The sequence below is a fragment of the Marmota monax genome, unplaced genomic scaffold (genome assembly GCF_021218885.2).
Source record: "Marmota monax isolate L192 unplaced genomic scaffold, Marmota_monax_Labrador192_F-V1.1 WCK01_AAM20220418_F8-fsc00007, whole genome shotgun sequence".
NCBI lineage: Eukaryota > Metazoa > Chordata > Mammalia > Rodentia > Sciuridae > Marmota > Marmota monax.
In genome coordinates this window covers 32,154,287-32,171,950 of record NW_026692781.1, presented here as the reverse complement: position 1 = coordinate 32,171,950, position 17,664 = coordinate 32,154,287, and the positions used below count along the sequence as shown (strand labels likewise).

Below are 17,664 nucleotides of genomic sequence, written 5' to 3'. Positions count from 1 at the left end.
AACAGGAACACATTCAGCATTAAAACAAAAAGCTATGGTCTGTCATTCAGTCAGGAAATTCTGCATGCCACAAATGTAAAAATAGCAAAAATAACATGATTGCTTTACATTTGTTCAGCATTTTGAAGTTCATGAAGAATTTTTATAAAAGTGATCTTCTATTCTCTGTGAATGTTTTGCATGTACCAATAAGACACTTCATGTTAACTTCTTAAGTTCCTAAGAATTGACTTTATGTTACTGCAAACATGTTGTTTTAATCTATAAATACTACTCACAGAATCTATGGCTGTTATACATAAAATGCAAACTGTGTTTTTAGGTACTAAATCTATTCTAAAATATCTACTTCTTTTCGAGAATGACTAATTAAATACAATTTATGTTAACTAAACCAGGTGTAAACACTGTGATACCCTGCATAGACCATTAACCATATCTCATTAAGAAGCTTCTATATTTCCAAACCCTCAAACATTCTAAGGGGGTACTGTAGATGAATAATCCTTTTAAAAAGGAAAGTATTAAAGGATATCCCTTAAGGCTCTTTAAAAACAGCTCTTAAAGCATAAACAGGAAGCCTACTATAAGGTTATGAAGAATGGTGGAATAAAAATGATTCTGGCCTATTTCCACAAAGAAGCATGGAAAATGGGGGTGGGGGAAGCTAAAATTACTTCCAGCTTGCTGAGTTAAAATGAATGGTTATTTCATTAGGCAAGTGTCTTATTTACTCTTTGCCCTATATAGGATAATAACGTATTGTTGAGAGTCAACAGTTCACATTAGCATTTTTTAATTTAGGAAAGAGAGGAAATTGTAAACCCTAAGGAACAGTTTTCTGGTTGACATAGTTCAGCATGCTTGGAGGGTGAAGTGTACTTTGTACCCAAATCTTTATTAAATGTTCTGTCCTTGAGATACAAAGATAACACCCTGACCCACAGTCAGCAGGGCATTCACTTTGAGGCTCTCTTTCTTTTAGCTTTGATGATAAATTTGTGCTGATCTACCCTTTTCTGGTCATCTGGCTTTCTCTGGTGCGCATTTGGGAGGCAGCTGACTAGCTTTGGGAGACAAGTTGCAGCTTGGAAAAGAGAAGTGAGGCAAAGAACGAACCCTGGTCTGGGCACAAGGCACTAGGCAACTGAGGTATTGGAAGCAAAATTCTATACGGTAGACAATGATGTTATTGGTATGGTAAGAACTCTGCAAACTACTGCATTAAGAAAAAGTGTGACAAGATAAGACTTTTCACTGGACCACCTAACTTCTAAAGTAAACTGAGCCATCTGAAAGGTTGTATCAAGTCCTTCTCTAACACCAGGTTTTCAGGTTGATCCAAGGGTCTGGTTTCTCTAAGCCCTTAGTATCTATCACAGCACTCTCTTCATTCAGGTCTTTTACCACTCTTAGCTCTAGCTGTAATTTTGCATTTGTTCACTTGGTTACTTGATTTCTCACTGTCTGGATCCCTCACTAGAATATAAACTCTATGTATTTAAAGATCTCAATCCACTAGAGTTAGCTAGAGTTAATCTGGTTCAGTGGAGATCCAGCCCAAAACATTAGTCTCCAACACACAGATCACAGAAATATTGACCTGAATATTTTCATGCAGTCAACAAATACTAAGTGAACATCTCCCACATACCAGTATCACACACTTGGCACGACACTGGGAATACTGGTGAACAGAACTGACGCACAGTCAGTTAGCTGAGTATGAACAGACCACAGAGAAGGAAGATCATCAGCCTGTTGATCAGAGTCAATTCCTACCCTTTAACTCACTCCCCAACCCTTTACTGCTCTAAGTAAGCCACACATGCCTCTTATCTGGCTTCCAGACCTCTCTTCAAGCTATTCAGAAAGGTTTGCAAGTCTCATAAACAATTTTGCTATCCTCCAAAAATGTTAATGCTCAGGTATCCCTTTGAAAAAAGGAAAATTCCTTTGAGCTTTTTTTCTCAGTAACAAGGAATGCAATTAGGCCTTTACTTGGCACTCTGTCAGTTCCCATAGTCAAGAAATCTCAGGGTTAGGAGAACAAAGCTATCAAGATGCTTTTGCTATTGACTATGGCTGACCTAAAGTTCAAGGGTTAAAGCCTGAGAATGCTTTACCCCTTTACTTTAAGTAACTTCCAAATATCAAAGCTTAGAGAACCCAGAATGCAAAATCCTTTCCATTCCACTACAGAAAAAGTATGATTTATTGTTAATGCTGGTCTTTCAAAGAATTAGTCAGGACACCTGCAAACCTTTGGACAATAGCCACCAATAGAAGTTCATGAGTCAGTACTTAAAATCTGACAAATAATAATTTATTCTTATAACCAGTGTCAGAATTGGGTTGATAATGTATTGAAAGCTGGTTAAAAAGTATGCACTATACATTATATTATAACTCCACGCTTTGTAAAATGAAAGGTAAGTAAATAATGATTGTTATCACTATATCTGTCTCTTCAATGGCATGGCTTCTCTAAGAAAAAAAATTTCTTTATACAGAAAGCAAATGTGAACAATATGAAGTTTGTTTATTTCAGACATATTTGTGCTTGAAAAACAAACAAACAAACAAAAAAACTGCAGCACTTTTTATAGCTTACAATGAACACTCCAAAGAGACAGTTTAGGATACTCAATATTTAGTACATATTTGACTTGTTCAACTTGTTTTGGAAGTTTGTCATTTGTCAGACATATGAACATTTTCATTATTTCCATTCTGGGAATATTACAAGTAACTGTTCAGACCCTGGTAGAACAAATGCTACTTATCGGATACCCATTTCACGTGAGAAATGCTATATGCATTTTTTTTAGGAATGGTTATGATATATTCAAATATAATAGGTTTATAAGAAAAAAAAACTCGAGGACTTTTAATGGTAATGACGACTCGCCTGTGGTATGCAGACTCTGTGTAACTCTCTTATCTTCTCTATTGGCATAAAATTTTAAGGCAAGTTAAGCTGTTAGTGGAGAGAGTATCAACATTAGTAATGCTAAAACTGATTTAATGCCTTCTTTCTAAAAGAGGTAAAACAGTCATTAAAGGTGAAAGTAAAGCCAAACTTCAGAAAAAGAGCCAAAGCACAGTATGCTTCATGGGACCTTCAGAGAATTTTTCAGCAATTAATGAAAGTGACATCAAGTCCGGTGTCCCCGTCCCCGCTGGTCCCCCACCCCGCAAGATGAACATAAGCAGGTGATGCTGGCATTTACTAAGAAAACCCTCACCTTTGTATTTATATTTCTTTGATTAATTTTTTATTAGAACAGTTCCTTAAAGAAAGTTGGGTCCGTAACAGCTACTGAAACATTTATACCAGTTGTAAGCAGATACTCAGAGGCATCCCTTATTCTCTGAATTGTCCCAGATATGCAGGGCTGGAGCTCCCTGGAATCATGTTTGTCATACATGACATCATCCCCTCAAAAGGTGATCAATCGACCTGGGATGGACCAATGAAATTCTCTCTTGAGCAGTCATTACTGCTCAATCACAACAATAGCAATATCTTAAGAGAAAAGAACCATAAAGTCCAATGCTGAGGTCCCTTGAGCTTCCCATGTCCTACATGTGATTTGGTTTGATTCAACCATTCATCATTTCTGAGACATCCCAGGATCTTTCGAGTAAAAAAATTTAAATAACTACTTTTAAAATTTAAACCAGCCAGTCATTTTCTGTATCTTCAAATCAAAAGAACTTTGCAGGTTAAGGACATCAGGACTTCATAAAAAGTTATATTGTGTTAAACAAGATATAGAAGGAACAGGATCATCATGGTATTTTATATTTGTAGGAAATGCAACATTTTACAGATACGTTCACATAGATGGCCCCATAAGAGTTGGGGAAAGCGGGGCATGGTGGCACATGCCAGTAATCCCAGTGGCCCGGGAGGCTGAGGCAGGAGGATCGTGAGTTCAACCAGGCTCGGCAAAAGTGAGGCACTAAGCAACTCAATGACACCCTGTCTCTAAATAAAATACAAAACAGGGCTGAGGATGTGGCTCAGTGGTTGAGTACCCTGGGTTCAATCCTGGTACCAAAAAAAGAAAAAAGAAAAAAAGATTTGGGGAAAGGTTGCTGATATCACCTGCAGGATAGACAGAAGGCAATGGAGGCTCAGAGAGGCCTATGTACTACAGTCTGGATGCTGGCAGATGGCACAAGCCATAATACATGTGCCACCTGATACTTTCCAGTATTCTTGCCTCATGAAAACCTATCTGAGGGTATTCAATATTTTTTTCCCAACAGTTAAAAAGAATCTTACAGGGAATATAAACAAAACAGAAACAAACAAACAAAAAAGCTATTCTGTGTGTGTGTGTGTGTGTGTGTGAGAGAGAGAGAGAGAGAGAGAGAGAGAGAGAGAGAGAGAGAGAGAGAGATTGAGATTCTCCTTCTGTATTTTCTACCGCAACCCAAACCTAATGGCTCTGCAAAAGCTTTAAAGCAATAAAATATATAAAGTAATGCCTTAGTATTGATGTTTGCCAACAACAAAAAATTAGGGCTGAGATGTGTCTCCCTTTAACATAGATGGCAAGTTTCTATCTTCTATATATTTTAACGACTGGTAGTGACAGTATATCCCACAACTATGATATACATTTGAGCTATATAGTAGTGGTATCCAAGATATTTTATCACATGTTTTGAACATGTATCCCCAATATATATTTGGTTGCTTGTTTACAATTCATATACATGTACTGTTGTATTAACACATTGTATTTTATAAACCATGAACAAAAAAAGGTAAGCAAAATGACAATATTGACAAGTCTGTAGTCATGATATATCAAGGCACATATGTACAGGATGCGGTTTATGATTAACCATGGTAGATATAAATCTGTATGTCTCCCAGATAATTCAGAATTTTGGTGATCAGTTCTTTCCAGATGTGATCTAGAAGTCACCATCACTACCTCATAAAGTGAATGACAGAGTTTGACAATCCAAAGCTTTGACATTGTCTTGTTGCTTATAATGTTAAAATTATCTTTAGTTTCTGAAAATTCTTTGCAGAAAAGACTCTGCTAGTTTGTAAAAATTTGTTAAAATAAAAATGTAGTTAACCTCCAGGTCCTTTCTCTTCCCTCCCTGAGAGGTAACCACTATCCTCATACCTGATTCTTTCAGTAATAAGTTTCTTGCTTTTCTTTATAATTTTAGCCACTTTGTATATGTACCTTAGCAACAAATTTAGTTTTGTCTATTTTCATATTTTTTAACGTGTAATAAGTTTGCTTAAGTATTGTTCTTTGGTGTCTTTTTTCAACATTACATCTGTAGTAACATGCCCATGTTATTGTATATACTCTAGTTAATTTTTTCATTGTTGTATAATATTTTGACATATAATTACACTTCATCCATCACTGGATGCACATGGATATACATTTCTCTAGAACAGATAGACAGGTACACACATGTATACCTAAACAGCTCCTGTAGTTTAAAAAAAAATAAGGGAAAATAATTGCAACGCATCTTTTGGCAATCAATTTACTCAATACTCTTTCTTATGTAGCCATGGAGAAAGATCATCAAATCACCAGACTTATCTTTTTGTAGACTTTAGCTCATACATGACAATAAACACATTTTACTGTTAAAATAGCTTGAAACATTCCAATGCATTTATCAGAGCTGATTCTTCCCCCAAATATCTCCCCTATTCTTCTTCCTCTTTCTTTCTTTATCTCTCTCTCTCTCTCTCTCTCTCTCTCTCTCTCTCTCTCTCTCACACACACACACACAAACACACACGCATGCACACACACACACACACACATTGTTTTACATATTATAATCACACTTTTCTTTTTACCAAAGGCCAATATTGTGTATGCTGAGAGAATAAAATGTTCTTTCCAATTTTAAAGCAATTTTGCATCAAAAGGGTTTCAGGTTACCACTGACCAAGGCTGGAAAGCCAAAAATGCTAATTCTGTAGCCAAATTAAGGGTACAATACAAATAATAGAGATTAATTCCAAATTCAGAGTCTCCAGTGTTTTCATTATCATCATTAATGTTCTCCAAATGGAATGCAGAAACAGGACATATTTAGATGAGAATACTGTGGCACCAGCAAAATCTGCTTATTGGTCTACCACTGTCTTATTGATAACAAACCTAATGACTAGCATTCATTACTGCACCAGGCATCTTCCACATATCAATGCACATTTCATATTTTACATATATTAGCTTATTTAGTCCTCAAAACAACTCAGTGAAGTAGGTACTACCATTCATCCCATTTTGCATGAAGAAACTGGGGCAGAGAGAAGAAAAGAATCATGACCAAGGTCCCAGAACTATGAGAAGTTGAGCTGAGATTCAAAATTCTGTCTCCTGGGGCCTCACTCCGTTTTCCACTATAGTACCTTGCAAAAGGTTATTTTTGTTGTTGAAACTGTTATTATTATTTTGATACCAAGAACAGTTCTTTAAGATCAGGGCAATATGTGTGCACCATCAGGGGAAAAAAATCTATGTATATTTGTTTTGATTTACAAAAAATTTATGAAATGACTGCAACCAAGCAACTCTAATTCCAGGAGAATGAATTAAGAAATGAATAAAGGGATTCAACGGGAACCCAAATTAGTCATTAGAGCTCGAAGATCTGGAGTTCTGGTCTAAATCCAGCTTTGGCACTTGCATCCAAAATAAACATGACCAGATAAGTACCACAGCTCACAATTAAAATGGATTTATATGGCTTCTGTGTCCACATGAGACAGGCTTCCTCCTAATTGAATTCGGACACCTCTTCAGTTATTGTGGGTTTCATTTACCATCTTCCTAGTCTGTTGTAACTACTGGCGATAGGACTATGCTGAGGGAGAAATCATTTCAATCAGTGATGTCTGCAGTATAAGCATAAAAAGATAAAAGCAAAGCCTTTGAGCTGTAATTAGAAAATTCCTTAAGTGTGCTCATGTGGCATATGTTTTAGACTACTACCAACTGGCAAGACCAGTTACAGCAGGAACGTCTAATGTCACTGTTCTGGGATAAGCAGCCAGTAAAAGTAGTGTTCCAACATGCGATTAGAGTAATCTGTTGCAGGCCAAAGCATTCCTGCTTTCCACCTCTAATATGATTAGTGACAGACAGCTGGAGGCATCTCATTCTCCTGACAAAAATATGATCAGAATTGTTTTCAACTGGTACATCTTTCCATCAAGCTGTTGCCTTCCAGCAGAATAATCAGAGTTTCTGATTATTTGGTATATGTTCCAAGAAAACAGGAATTGACTGTGCCCTTGCTTGTCTGATGGGGAGAAGGATGCCAGAATTTACGTAGAAACTCTTCAGCTGCCTAACCAAAAGGACAACTAGGCTGTGTGTGTGTGTGTGTGTGTGTGTGTATGTATGTGTGTCTGTCTGTCTGTCTAGAGATAGAGAGACGGAGAGAAAAATCAACTAGTTCTTCCCAGGATAATTCTCTTTAAACAACTATAAAGAAGGGTTTTTGCAGTAACTCAGATATGAGGAAGTTAAGCACTATATTATATGCCTGTAAAACAACCAACTCCCACTGATGTGAATGGCTCTTTTCAAAAAGTTACAATCATCTTACTACTAAAGTTTGGGGTGGGGTTTATGGAAAAAAAACAAGTTTAGATTAAATATTCATGAAAATGTACAGGAATCACTAAGGCCTCTTTAATTTGTACCAGCCCAGTTTGGAATTTATGATTCGTTGACTGGATCTGGACCAAAGATGATCTTTTCCCAAGGAATACAGGCTGCTGGGAGAGGGGGATACAAATATTTCAGAGAATGTATGAATCTAAAACAACATACTTTCAGTCCAGTCAAATATATCATATGGATATGACATATCCAGTCAAATATCAAGGATTGATATGAAAAATAGTTACCATCTTTTTGGATGTCAAGCTTCGGTAAGTTTCCTTTACATATCTGAACTTGAGACATCCCAATAATGCTGCAAGATGGGCATACTCATCCACATGTCAGAGGAGGAAACTGGGGCTTAGAGAAGTGAAGTGCAAAGACTGTGTGATTATTAATCAGAAGCGGGAGGCAAAGCCAGGCTGTCTGGTTCCGAGGCCTGGGTCCTTCCACTCCCGTTTCACACTGACTGAGCACTGGAATTGCAAGTCAGACTTCTAGATTCACTGGGGCACATTCTTCAACAACAGTGACAAGAGTGAAAACGGCTATCAGTGTGGATGGAAAGCCAGGCAGTCTGGCTCCAGAGCCTGCCACTCTTAATGGTAATTCTCTTCTAAATCACAAGCATGTATAGAAAAGACCTTTTCCCTTTTTCTTTTTGTGGTATTCCAAAGTAGTTTAGATGCATGAGAACTAACAATATCCAGAGACATACTGAGATGGGTGGGAAAGAGGATGCGGATGGGCAGACATACCTCAGATCCATTGGCCCCAATGGCCCTAGCAGGAGTGCCTCAGTCTACACGCTATGAATAAAACTCTGGTATTCAGACCCTGAAAAGCTGCTGTAAGGGGGCCTCCAGGAATCAGATGTGGGTGCTGAGACAGCTGGCTATATAGGCAGGAGGAGGTCATCGAGGAGAGAAGGACCATCTTTACTTACCTTGGAATCCACAGAGATGTTCCTGGAAGCAGACTGGGTTCTGGAGTGTTCTATAAAGAAAGGAAATTTGGAAGGTCAAGCATGTCTCATATCAGTGACCACACCATCCATTCCCCAGCATATATGTACTTGAGCACAGGATCTAGAGTCTGGTAGACAAGGAATCGGTCCTAACCCATGATTTAATAGCTCCATGGCCTTGGGTAGGTGGAGTAGCCACCCTGTGCCTTAGTTTACTCAACTGCAAAATGAAGGTAATGATAGTATCTCCCTAACAAAGTCATAGATGATATCAAATGTGTGCAATGCATTTAACACACCTAGCACATAAAAGTGATATTTTAATAACAATTGCTAACATTCATTTCTTGTTTAGAAAGTGCCTAGCATTGTCCTAAGGCATTATTCACAAAGGCAAACTCCTTCAATACTCTGAGGGAGACAGTGTCATCACTGGCATTTTATAGATGTTAGAAAATGAGGCACCGAGAGGTCCAAAGACCTGATTCATTGAATTATACAAGACACACAGTGGGGCTATGCTTCCAACAATGTCAATCAGGACTTTTCAAAAGTCCAGTAAAGATTTTTGACATATCCATCCAAATATCAGTGATTCATTAAAAAAATTACCATTTTATTGGATATCAATAATTGTATGTCAATCAGCCTGGATTGGTAGCCACATGATATCCTGCCTAATGTATTAAAAATAAATCTTGGCTGTTATTGTTACCAATGTTCTCTTCTTGGAGAGATAGCCTACAATGTACACATAAACCTACAGCAGTCAGCCAGTAATCACTTAGGCACAGAGATGTGTGCAAAGGTCCTAGGTCAACCAAGAACTCATGCACTCACTAGACCCTCTCTTTGAGTGACGAATCCCATATCTCCAAATGTGTTAAGCACCATGTGGGGATTTGGATGCTCTGGTCAGTGATCCTACACTCAGAAGGCTGAATTCCAGGGAACCAGTGGGAAACAAGATCAGGGAGGTGCTGGAAAGAATGGGACTCCTTAGGAAAGCTGATGCTAATGCTGCACGCCTGGCTCTGGCACCACCTCTGGGTGACCTTGCTCAAGTCATCTGACATTCCTAAGTTTCATGTTTAAATGAGAGCACTGACCTGGAAGTTCTGAAGCCCTGAGATTCTAATTTACCATTGACTCTGACTTTATTTCAATCAGACTAACTTTTTCTCCCAACAGTCCATTTTCTGAGAGCATATATTATAACCTTTCAATTACCCAACAAACGTGGACGGACATAATGTCAGGACAGTGCCAAAGACATTCAACACAGACATGACCTACATTCATAATTAGCTCTAAAGCAAAGTGAATTGTTATGGTAGGAAATCTTGGCAATCAGAAGATGGGGAAGAACACAGTCCTGTGGACAAGTGCACATGCCCAGATTTCCCAATCCTCGACACTGGGAGTGGCTGAGGAATTCTGCAGCCATCCAAAATCCAGGGTCCAGGAGTCCCAGGTGCCCAGTGGTCTTGGGGTAGGGTGACAGAATAAGCTGATGGGATGCAGGTGCTTAACTCCTTGACTTTCTAGACTTTAGTAAAGTATACCAATGGCCATTTTGACAGCAATCTGTGTGTGCGTGTGTGTGTGCGTGTGTGCTTCCTTCCTTGGGAAACATTAACTGCTACACAAGATGCTACTGACTTTATTTAAAGATCAGTTCATCACACTTAGATAAATTTGCTTTCACAAAAACTCCTTGGAGGGGAATAATTCATTGAGAGTAACTCTTCCATTACAAAGGAATTGATTTCAAAACATGCTTTTCAAACTTTTGACAAAAACAATTTTCTGATTTTTTTATGCACTGCAAAAGGCAAACACTGCTGTGTTGACAATGTAATAAATGAGTTGTCAAATAAGATATTAAACATTTATAGATTTAATTTTTAATAAAGGCTTTTAAACATACCCCAAAATATCCATCAATATTTGACATGGTAAGAAGCAGCGTTTTTCTAAATTCCATCCCCCACGGCAACTGAAGTTGGAATACGGTGTTTACTCTTAGAGAGGGCAAGGATGGTATTCTTTATAGGACAGTTAAATAGCTGTAGCATATGGTTTTAGAAGGTGCAAAATGGTCAAACATGTTATGTATTATTTTGATAGGTATTCAGGTAATAGATACACTGTCTTTGCTATTTCTACCGAAGTCCCCTGGATGAGGGTGTCTACAGGGAATTTGTTTCCTAAATTGGCTCTCAAAATGATTCCAAGGAAGTTTAAGCAATGGCAGCACTGTTGAAGTACATGCGTTAACTTCAAAGATGACAATTTTTGGCAATAGTATTCATCTGAGTGTCTAAATTATAGCTTTCGTTAAGCCTGAAAAGAAAAAAAAATTGAAATTCTGGTAGTGATTATCCCTGGGGTGAAGGATTAAGGATGAGTCATTTTTTTCTTTATAATGTCTTTTGCTTTCCAAACTTTCTATAGTAAGTATGTATTTATTACTTTAACAATTTGAAAATTTTATTCTTCAATCTCATGATGTATATTAAACAGTCTAATGTAATAAAAAGTGAAAAGGCTTTAGAATCAGACAAACTTGGGTCTAAATTCCTTTCTATCAATGCTCCTGGATAACTCACTCAGCAGCTCAAGTCTCACACATTTCTTTATCTATAAAGTGAGAATAGTAATGCAGGTACTGAAGTACATGGAAGGTCCATTAGGCTTTCCTGATAACAAACAGTAAATGAATTTGTTGGTGTTTATAAACTGATGTTTCTGGCCATTTGTTTCTAGAAATACCATGAGTTTCTAACATATAACTTTGAGAAATCTAATGGTTACAAGTTCAGGAAAAAGAGTAAGTAGGAATGGGCTTCCACCCCACTCTCCTTCTCCTTACAATGACTAGATTCCTGCAGTCTGAGACTCTTGGGTCCACCTGTATTTGGTCAGACATCCTTAGGTAGGGATGAAAGAGGGAGAAAGGTTAAAGCAGATAAATTTGGGGAGAGATAAAGAAACCACAACCACCACAATAGAGACCTTTCATGTTGTCCTTCCTTATGATTAAAGTAAGCAAAATAAATTGTAGGATTGCTTAAATGATGGATGAGGAGCAAGATTAAAGATTCTCTGGCTTTTTTTCTTTTTATGGTAGCTATGTTGATATTTTCATCTATTCACCAGAAGACAGTTCAGTCAGTTAGGTTTATGGTAAAATATATGTACACAACAAAATGTGGCTGTTAGGGATATGGTGCCCTTGGATATATGTTGCTGTACCTTGACTACTGCAAGAAATATTGATTTAACTGGCTTTAATATCAAGTCAGGTATTTGTTGACACGTGGAAATGAAAAATATCAAAACCATAAAAAGCTTGATATATAGGTCAAATCCCATTTCAGCTCACTCCAAGGGACTGTCCAAAGTCTTCTGCTGTATTGGAATTGTATACTACGGATGCATGCCAAAGTCGCAGATAATAGGGATTTTCATTATTATGGGATTTGCTACATAAATGAATATTGCTATAGATTTTTATGTAGTACAATCTATTGCAGAAAGTACAGAGGGAAAAGAAAATCATTACAAACTTAACCTCTCCCTTCTCTCAACTCTGGAGGTACTTCTTGCTTTCTACCTATGCATGTTTTTCCTTTTCAATGTCTGATTTCTCGGTGTTCCTCTCACCATGCCTAGTTCAGAGCAGACAGACATTCAGGAAATAGCTAATGAAGAATGTCTGGATTTCAAAGCAAAGGAGGGAAATACAGAATAGTTTCCTGTGTAGAAAGAGAAATAAAATTTAGAAACCAATTCAAAATGAGAATAGCAGCAGGTTCAGGGCATCCTGGGACTAGTGGCCTTGAGTCAGCTCCCAACTAACTGGTCACAGTGGCTTGCTGTCTGAAACAGTACTTAGTTCACTCCCATCCCTGGGCAACTTCACAGACACATTTCAATCATTAATTTCCAGAAACACCTTCATAAGGGTCCTACAGTACAGCTCAGGGAAGGATGGCCAATGGACAAATCTTATTCTTCTAATAGACCGAGAGAAAGGGCCATCCTCTATGACCATCTGGGAGGCAATAAAAGTGAGGCGAAGCTTAGCAGTAACCCCACAGCAGCCCAGGGAAAGGGCAGAAATGCAGTTCTGAGCCCTTATCTTGTTAAGTGGGGATGGGAGAGTTCCAAAAAGCTTACATGATGTCACCCAGCAACAGAATTCCTGACTTCTTGTTCTCTTTCCTCTTGCCACTAGCAGCATGATCCTCTAATAACCAAAGAGCTTCCTATAGTTTTCTATAATGCAATCTTGGAATAGGTTTTCTACCTTTTTGTCTTTTTCTTTGAGCCATTTTCTTGAAAGCTAAAATAGGCATTGCATATACCAGTTTTGTTTCTATCTTAAAACAACACAACAGATCTAATGTCTACTTTTATAAAGGTCTTTATCGTGTTCAAAGGGTCCCCCTCCATCCTCAGGGGAATATGCCTTGGAGTGAGTATCCAAACCCAAATTTGTTTAAATATTAAATTTTTAGTTTTATGTGGACACAATATTTTATTTTTATGTAGTGCTAAGGAACGAACCCATTGCCTCATGCATACTAGGAGAGTGCTCTATCACTGAGGCACAACCCCAGCCTCTCCAAATCCAAAGTTTGAGAGATTCAAAGCTAAGCACCACAGGTTTCCAGGGTAAAGGAAGGACCTGTCCCATTATTGTTGGATAAAACATAAGCAAAGAGTTAGAAAGATCTGGTAATATAGACCACAAATATTTTCATCATTCTTCATTTGTAAATATTTTAAATGTTAGCTCCTCCCCAAGAGGCATGACCTGTGGTTAGTAGTTAATAATTATGAAAAGAATCACAAAATAACTTTTGAGTTAACAAAATAGCTTATTCAATATATTTGATCCTCCAGATAATCTCTGACTATCACTGGAGGCTCAGACAGTAAAGTTCTTTCCCTAGATTAGACAGCTAATAAGTAATAGATGTCTCAGAACTGATTTGTAGATTCCACATATAATTCTGTGTTCCAATCTAACTATTCATTAGTTGTACACAGAACTCGAATTTTACTTGTTTGGCCCTTCCATCTATAATAACTCATGGGGAAACACCACTAATTGTCTAAGTTGGTGGGTGATATTGTCAAGGTACAAAACCTTATTGGCTATTGGGCCTTGAGGACACTGTTTTTCCCCTGCAAGAAGTAAACAACCAAAGAAAAATAGGAATAATTCCAAGACAAAAAATGTGCAAGCTCAAGGGCTATAAAAATTACAAACTCTGCAACAAAGTACCTCTTGCATATGAAATATTACTACTAGGGTTGTAAGCTAGTACAAGTTGTAAGCTAGAATTTTTGCTTCCATTTTTACTAAGAACTGAAATGTACAAAGTGACAAATGAGAATTACCCTATTAAAAGACAAATTTGACTGTCCCTTTGTTCTAACAAACTATGAGGTGCTGACTGGCAATACCTGTACCTTCTTCTTCGTATTAATTATGTATTTTTCCTACAAAACTGGCTGCCACACTATAAGCCGTAAGTCAGACTTGAGAGCTGCCAAGGTAAGTGTTCCATAAGGCTGACTTTAAAGACAGCCTGTCAGTTCATCAAATAGTTCTTTGGGGTGGATACCTTATACTTCCCAGTATACTTTATGTTCCCCCTCGATCTGTACTTATCACAGCTCTTTGCTGGTATCATCTTATGGCTAAGGTTAATATTTTTTTCATTCAACCCTTAATGTACAAGTAATAAAAAGTACAATTTCTTTTGACAGTGTCAATTTACTTTGTTCTTATTGCTTAATTCCTAAACTGATTTGTGTGAAATACTCTGATTCCATACAATTAAAACAAAAAAGCATTTTATATTGTTGACTAAACAAATGTTTTCTTCCCAGAGGTTTCCTTTTGTCAAGTAATCATATCAATGCTTCATTTCCTTTAGCTAATGCCTTATTTTAATGAGGCTTGATTCTAAAACATATAAGAACATATGAAAACAAGAGGAACTATATTGAACAAGCCCAGAGTTCAGGCCAAGTGTCCTACCTTTTATGTGGCACCAAGTGACATTTTGTAGAAAGTACAATGGTATCCATTCATTCTGCCTGCCTCAAAAAGATAGGCATAAATGCATGCCAGAGTGGGAAGAGCTTAAGCTTTGGAATCAGACAGCTGACTCCAAATACCATCTCTTACCACCGGTCTCTGAGGCCTTAAGCAAAAGATTTATCTACCCTCAAACTTTCTCATCTGGAAAATGGGGATGACAGACTACCTCAAAGGGGTTATGCAAAAGTTAAATGAGAATTTTGCTGTAAAGAATGTTGCATATAATCTGGTATGTTAGTAGACATGAAAGAACTGCTAGGGTTTTTTTTTCTATGTAAGAATGTCATTGTTCATTCATTTTTGAATCTGTTTTCTATGCACAAAAAATAATGTAAAGAATATTAACTGTGGCACTTTTTATGACAGAAAAGAATTGGAAATGGTCTAACTGTAGAGAAATGATAACATTAAGGTATATTCATATATTGAAATTTATGCAGTCATTCCAAATATTATCAAATAATGTTTTATGATAAGAAAATTTTTACCCTAGAATTTAGGTAAAGAAAATAGAAAATAAAACCTTTATGATACTAGCTCACACTTACTGAATACATGCTATAGGCCAAGAATGACATACATATGTTACATGAATTATCTATTAATTTTTATAATAAACTTTTTATATCTTATTAATTCTTATAATGAATTTTATAAAAGTAGAAATTGAGGTCTAGAGAGCTTCGGTAATTTATAGTCACTATATTAACAGTATGACAAGATGGAATCTCAATGTATCTGAGTCTGACTCCAAAGACTTCTTTTTCTTTTTTTTTTTTCGTGCTGGAAATCAAATCCAGAGACCACTAAGCTACACTCTAGATCCCAAAGCACTGTTTACTACTATGCCAAAATGATTCTTCAGTACAAACTTCCTGTGTCCATGATGAGGCTAGCTTAAAACTTTGAAACACACACACACACACACACACACACAAATACATGCACACATGCACACTCCTAAACATGCATACAACCCACAAAAATGCATATATAGAAAGAAAATACTCAAGTCACAACAATAACAATCTGTGGGTGGTAAAATTTTTAGTTGACTTTTCATATTTTTTTATCCTTTCCAGTGATTTCCAGATTTAAGGGGTACACATTATTTTTAAAATCAAATTATTTTCAAAACAAAATGTTTGAATACTTCAAAAAATAAAGTATCACAAAATGCTAGTATTTCGTGAGGCAATAACTTTTATTCCTTGACTTATCATAGATTTGTGTTTCTTGAACTACTATTCTTTTACTCTTTTTTTATCTAGTCCCAGGCAAAAAAGCATGGGCAATTTTGTACATAAATACTATAAAATATAGTACAGAAATCACTGTCATATGTTATTGACAGATATCTGATACTATTCTAAAAAGGTAAAAAAAAAATTATGTGAGGGGGGAAAAAACCTCTTTACAAATAATACAGATTTTAGAGAAAACAAATTCATTGGTGACATAATGCCATCAGCGCATTCTCTGTCATGGTCATGTTATGGAGAAGTTATGGAGCCATTTATGCAGGCACCAATAAACTCTTTGGACATGTCTGAGCCTGATTACTGTCTGTCCCGGGAGGTGTGAATACAATACTGTGTTGGAACCAATTCATTTTAAGAGTAATGATTCTGTAAAGAGAACTGAATGAAGTGGTAAAAAGCAATTTCTAGTAAAATTTTCAAAAATGAAAATTAGTGTGATCGAAATTTATTCCAAATTAATCTCATTCTACTTCTCTTCGACTGGCAATTAGAAGACCAACGATGATAGAGTTACTAAGGCATCTGGCTAAGTCTCTCCCTGACTTCCTTCTCTTAGACAAGAAAGTAAGCAAAAGTGGAGGATTATACAACAGGTTTAAAAAAAAAAAAACTAATACTATATTGATGTCAAGAAGTTGCTTATAGAAATTTTCAGGATTCTATCTTTGGCCTTTCTTGAACAACATTTTATCTATCACAGAAATAATACCATTTTCAAATGTGCAACTGATAAACAAGTGAAAAGTATCACTAGCAGATTGACTTAAAAAGTAAGAATTCAAAATTTTTTTGATAATGAAGAAAAGTAATTTGACAAAAAGACAAAATTTAACAAGGACAAATGTGACATCCTCCAACAAGCACACATGATTGATTGCTCAAGCAGAGAATGAAGGAGAACTAGCTTTGTAGAAGGTGTTAAAAAGACTTGGAGTTTTATTTGACTTTATATATAATCTAACAGTGTGCTGCCTTGATTTACAAAGGAAGCGTCACCACATTTGAACAGGTTAATAACAGATGTTACTAAGGCCAAGTGAGTCAACAGTAGCCCTGGTTTCTACTGCTCAGAAGAGTCAGGCCAAGGGTGTTGAATTCAAGATACCCTATGGTTAAGTGGGTATGAACAGAGAGGTGGGGTCCAGATGAGTGTAAGCAACAGGAGAAATATCAGTTGACAACTGTGACCACATAACCCTGAAAGGAAAAGACTTTTAGTAGTTACAATAGATATGGTCAAATATTTGAAGAGCTACCTCACAGAAGCTCTCTATTTATTTTGTGGCACCACAAAGGGCATGTAAAGACCATCAGGTGAGCTGTGGGGAGGTGGATTTCAGCACACCATGAGGAAAAAAAATATTTTGTCTGCCTGTGCTTAATAATGAGTATTGGTACGATCACAAATAAGACAAGACTCAAATCTAAAGAGAAGCTTAAGATCTAGGAACTGCAGACAACTGTCATTGGAAGCATTGATATCATAAAATTATAAATTCCTGGCTGGGCTCAATTGCAACTGGGATACTGTGGAAGGGATTCCTGCAGTTGGTGGGACATCAGAAGGATAGTATTCATTATCTCTTTCCAATGCCCACATTGTATGCTTCTAATTTCTTTCTTTTTTTA

General features: G+C 36.9%; 1 protein-coding gene across 4 annotated transcripts in view; it reads right to left on the bottom strand.

The window, feature by feature from the left end:
* The window catches only part of Spats2l (spermatogenesis associated serine rich 2 like), a 167,985-nt gene that overhangs the window by 128,933 nt on the left and 21,388 nt on the right, over positions 1-17,664 (bottom strand). For all 4 annotated transcript variants that reach the window (XM_046447488.2, XM_046447487.2, XM_046447489.2 and 1 more), the window contains exon 2: positions 8,629-8,678. The gene's annotated coding sequence lies outside the window, so the exon portion shown is untranslated. The remainder of the gene's footprint in view (positions 1-8,628; positions 8,679-17,664) is intronic.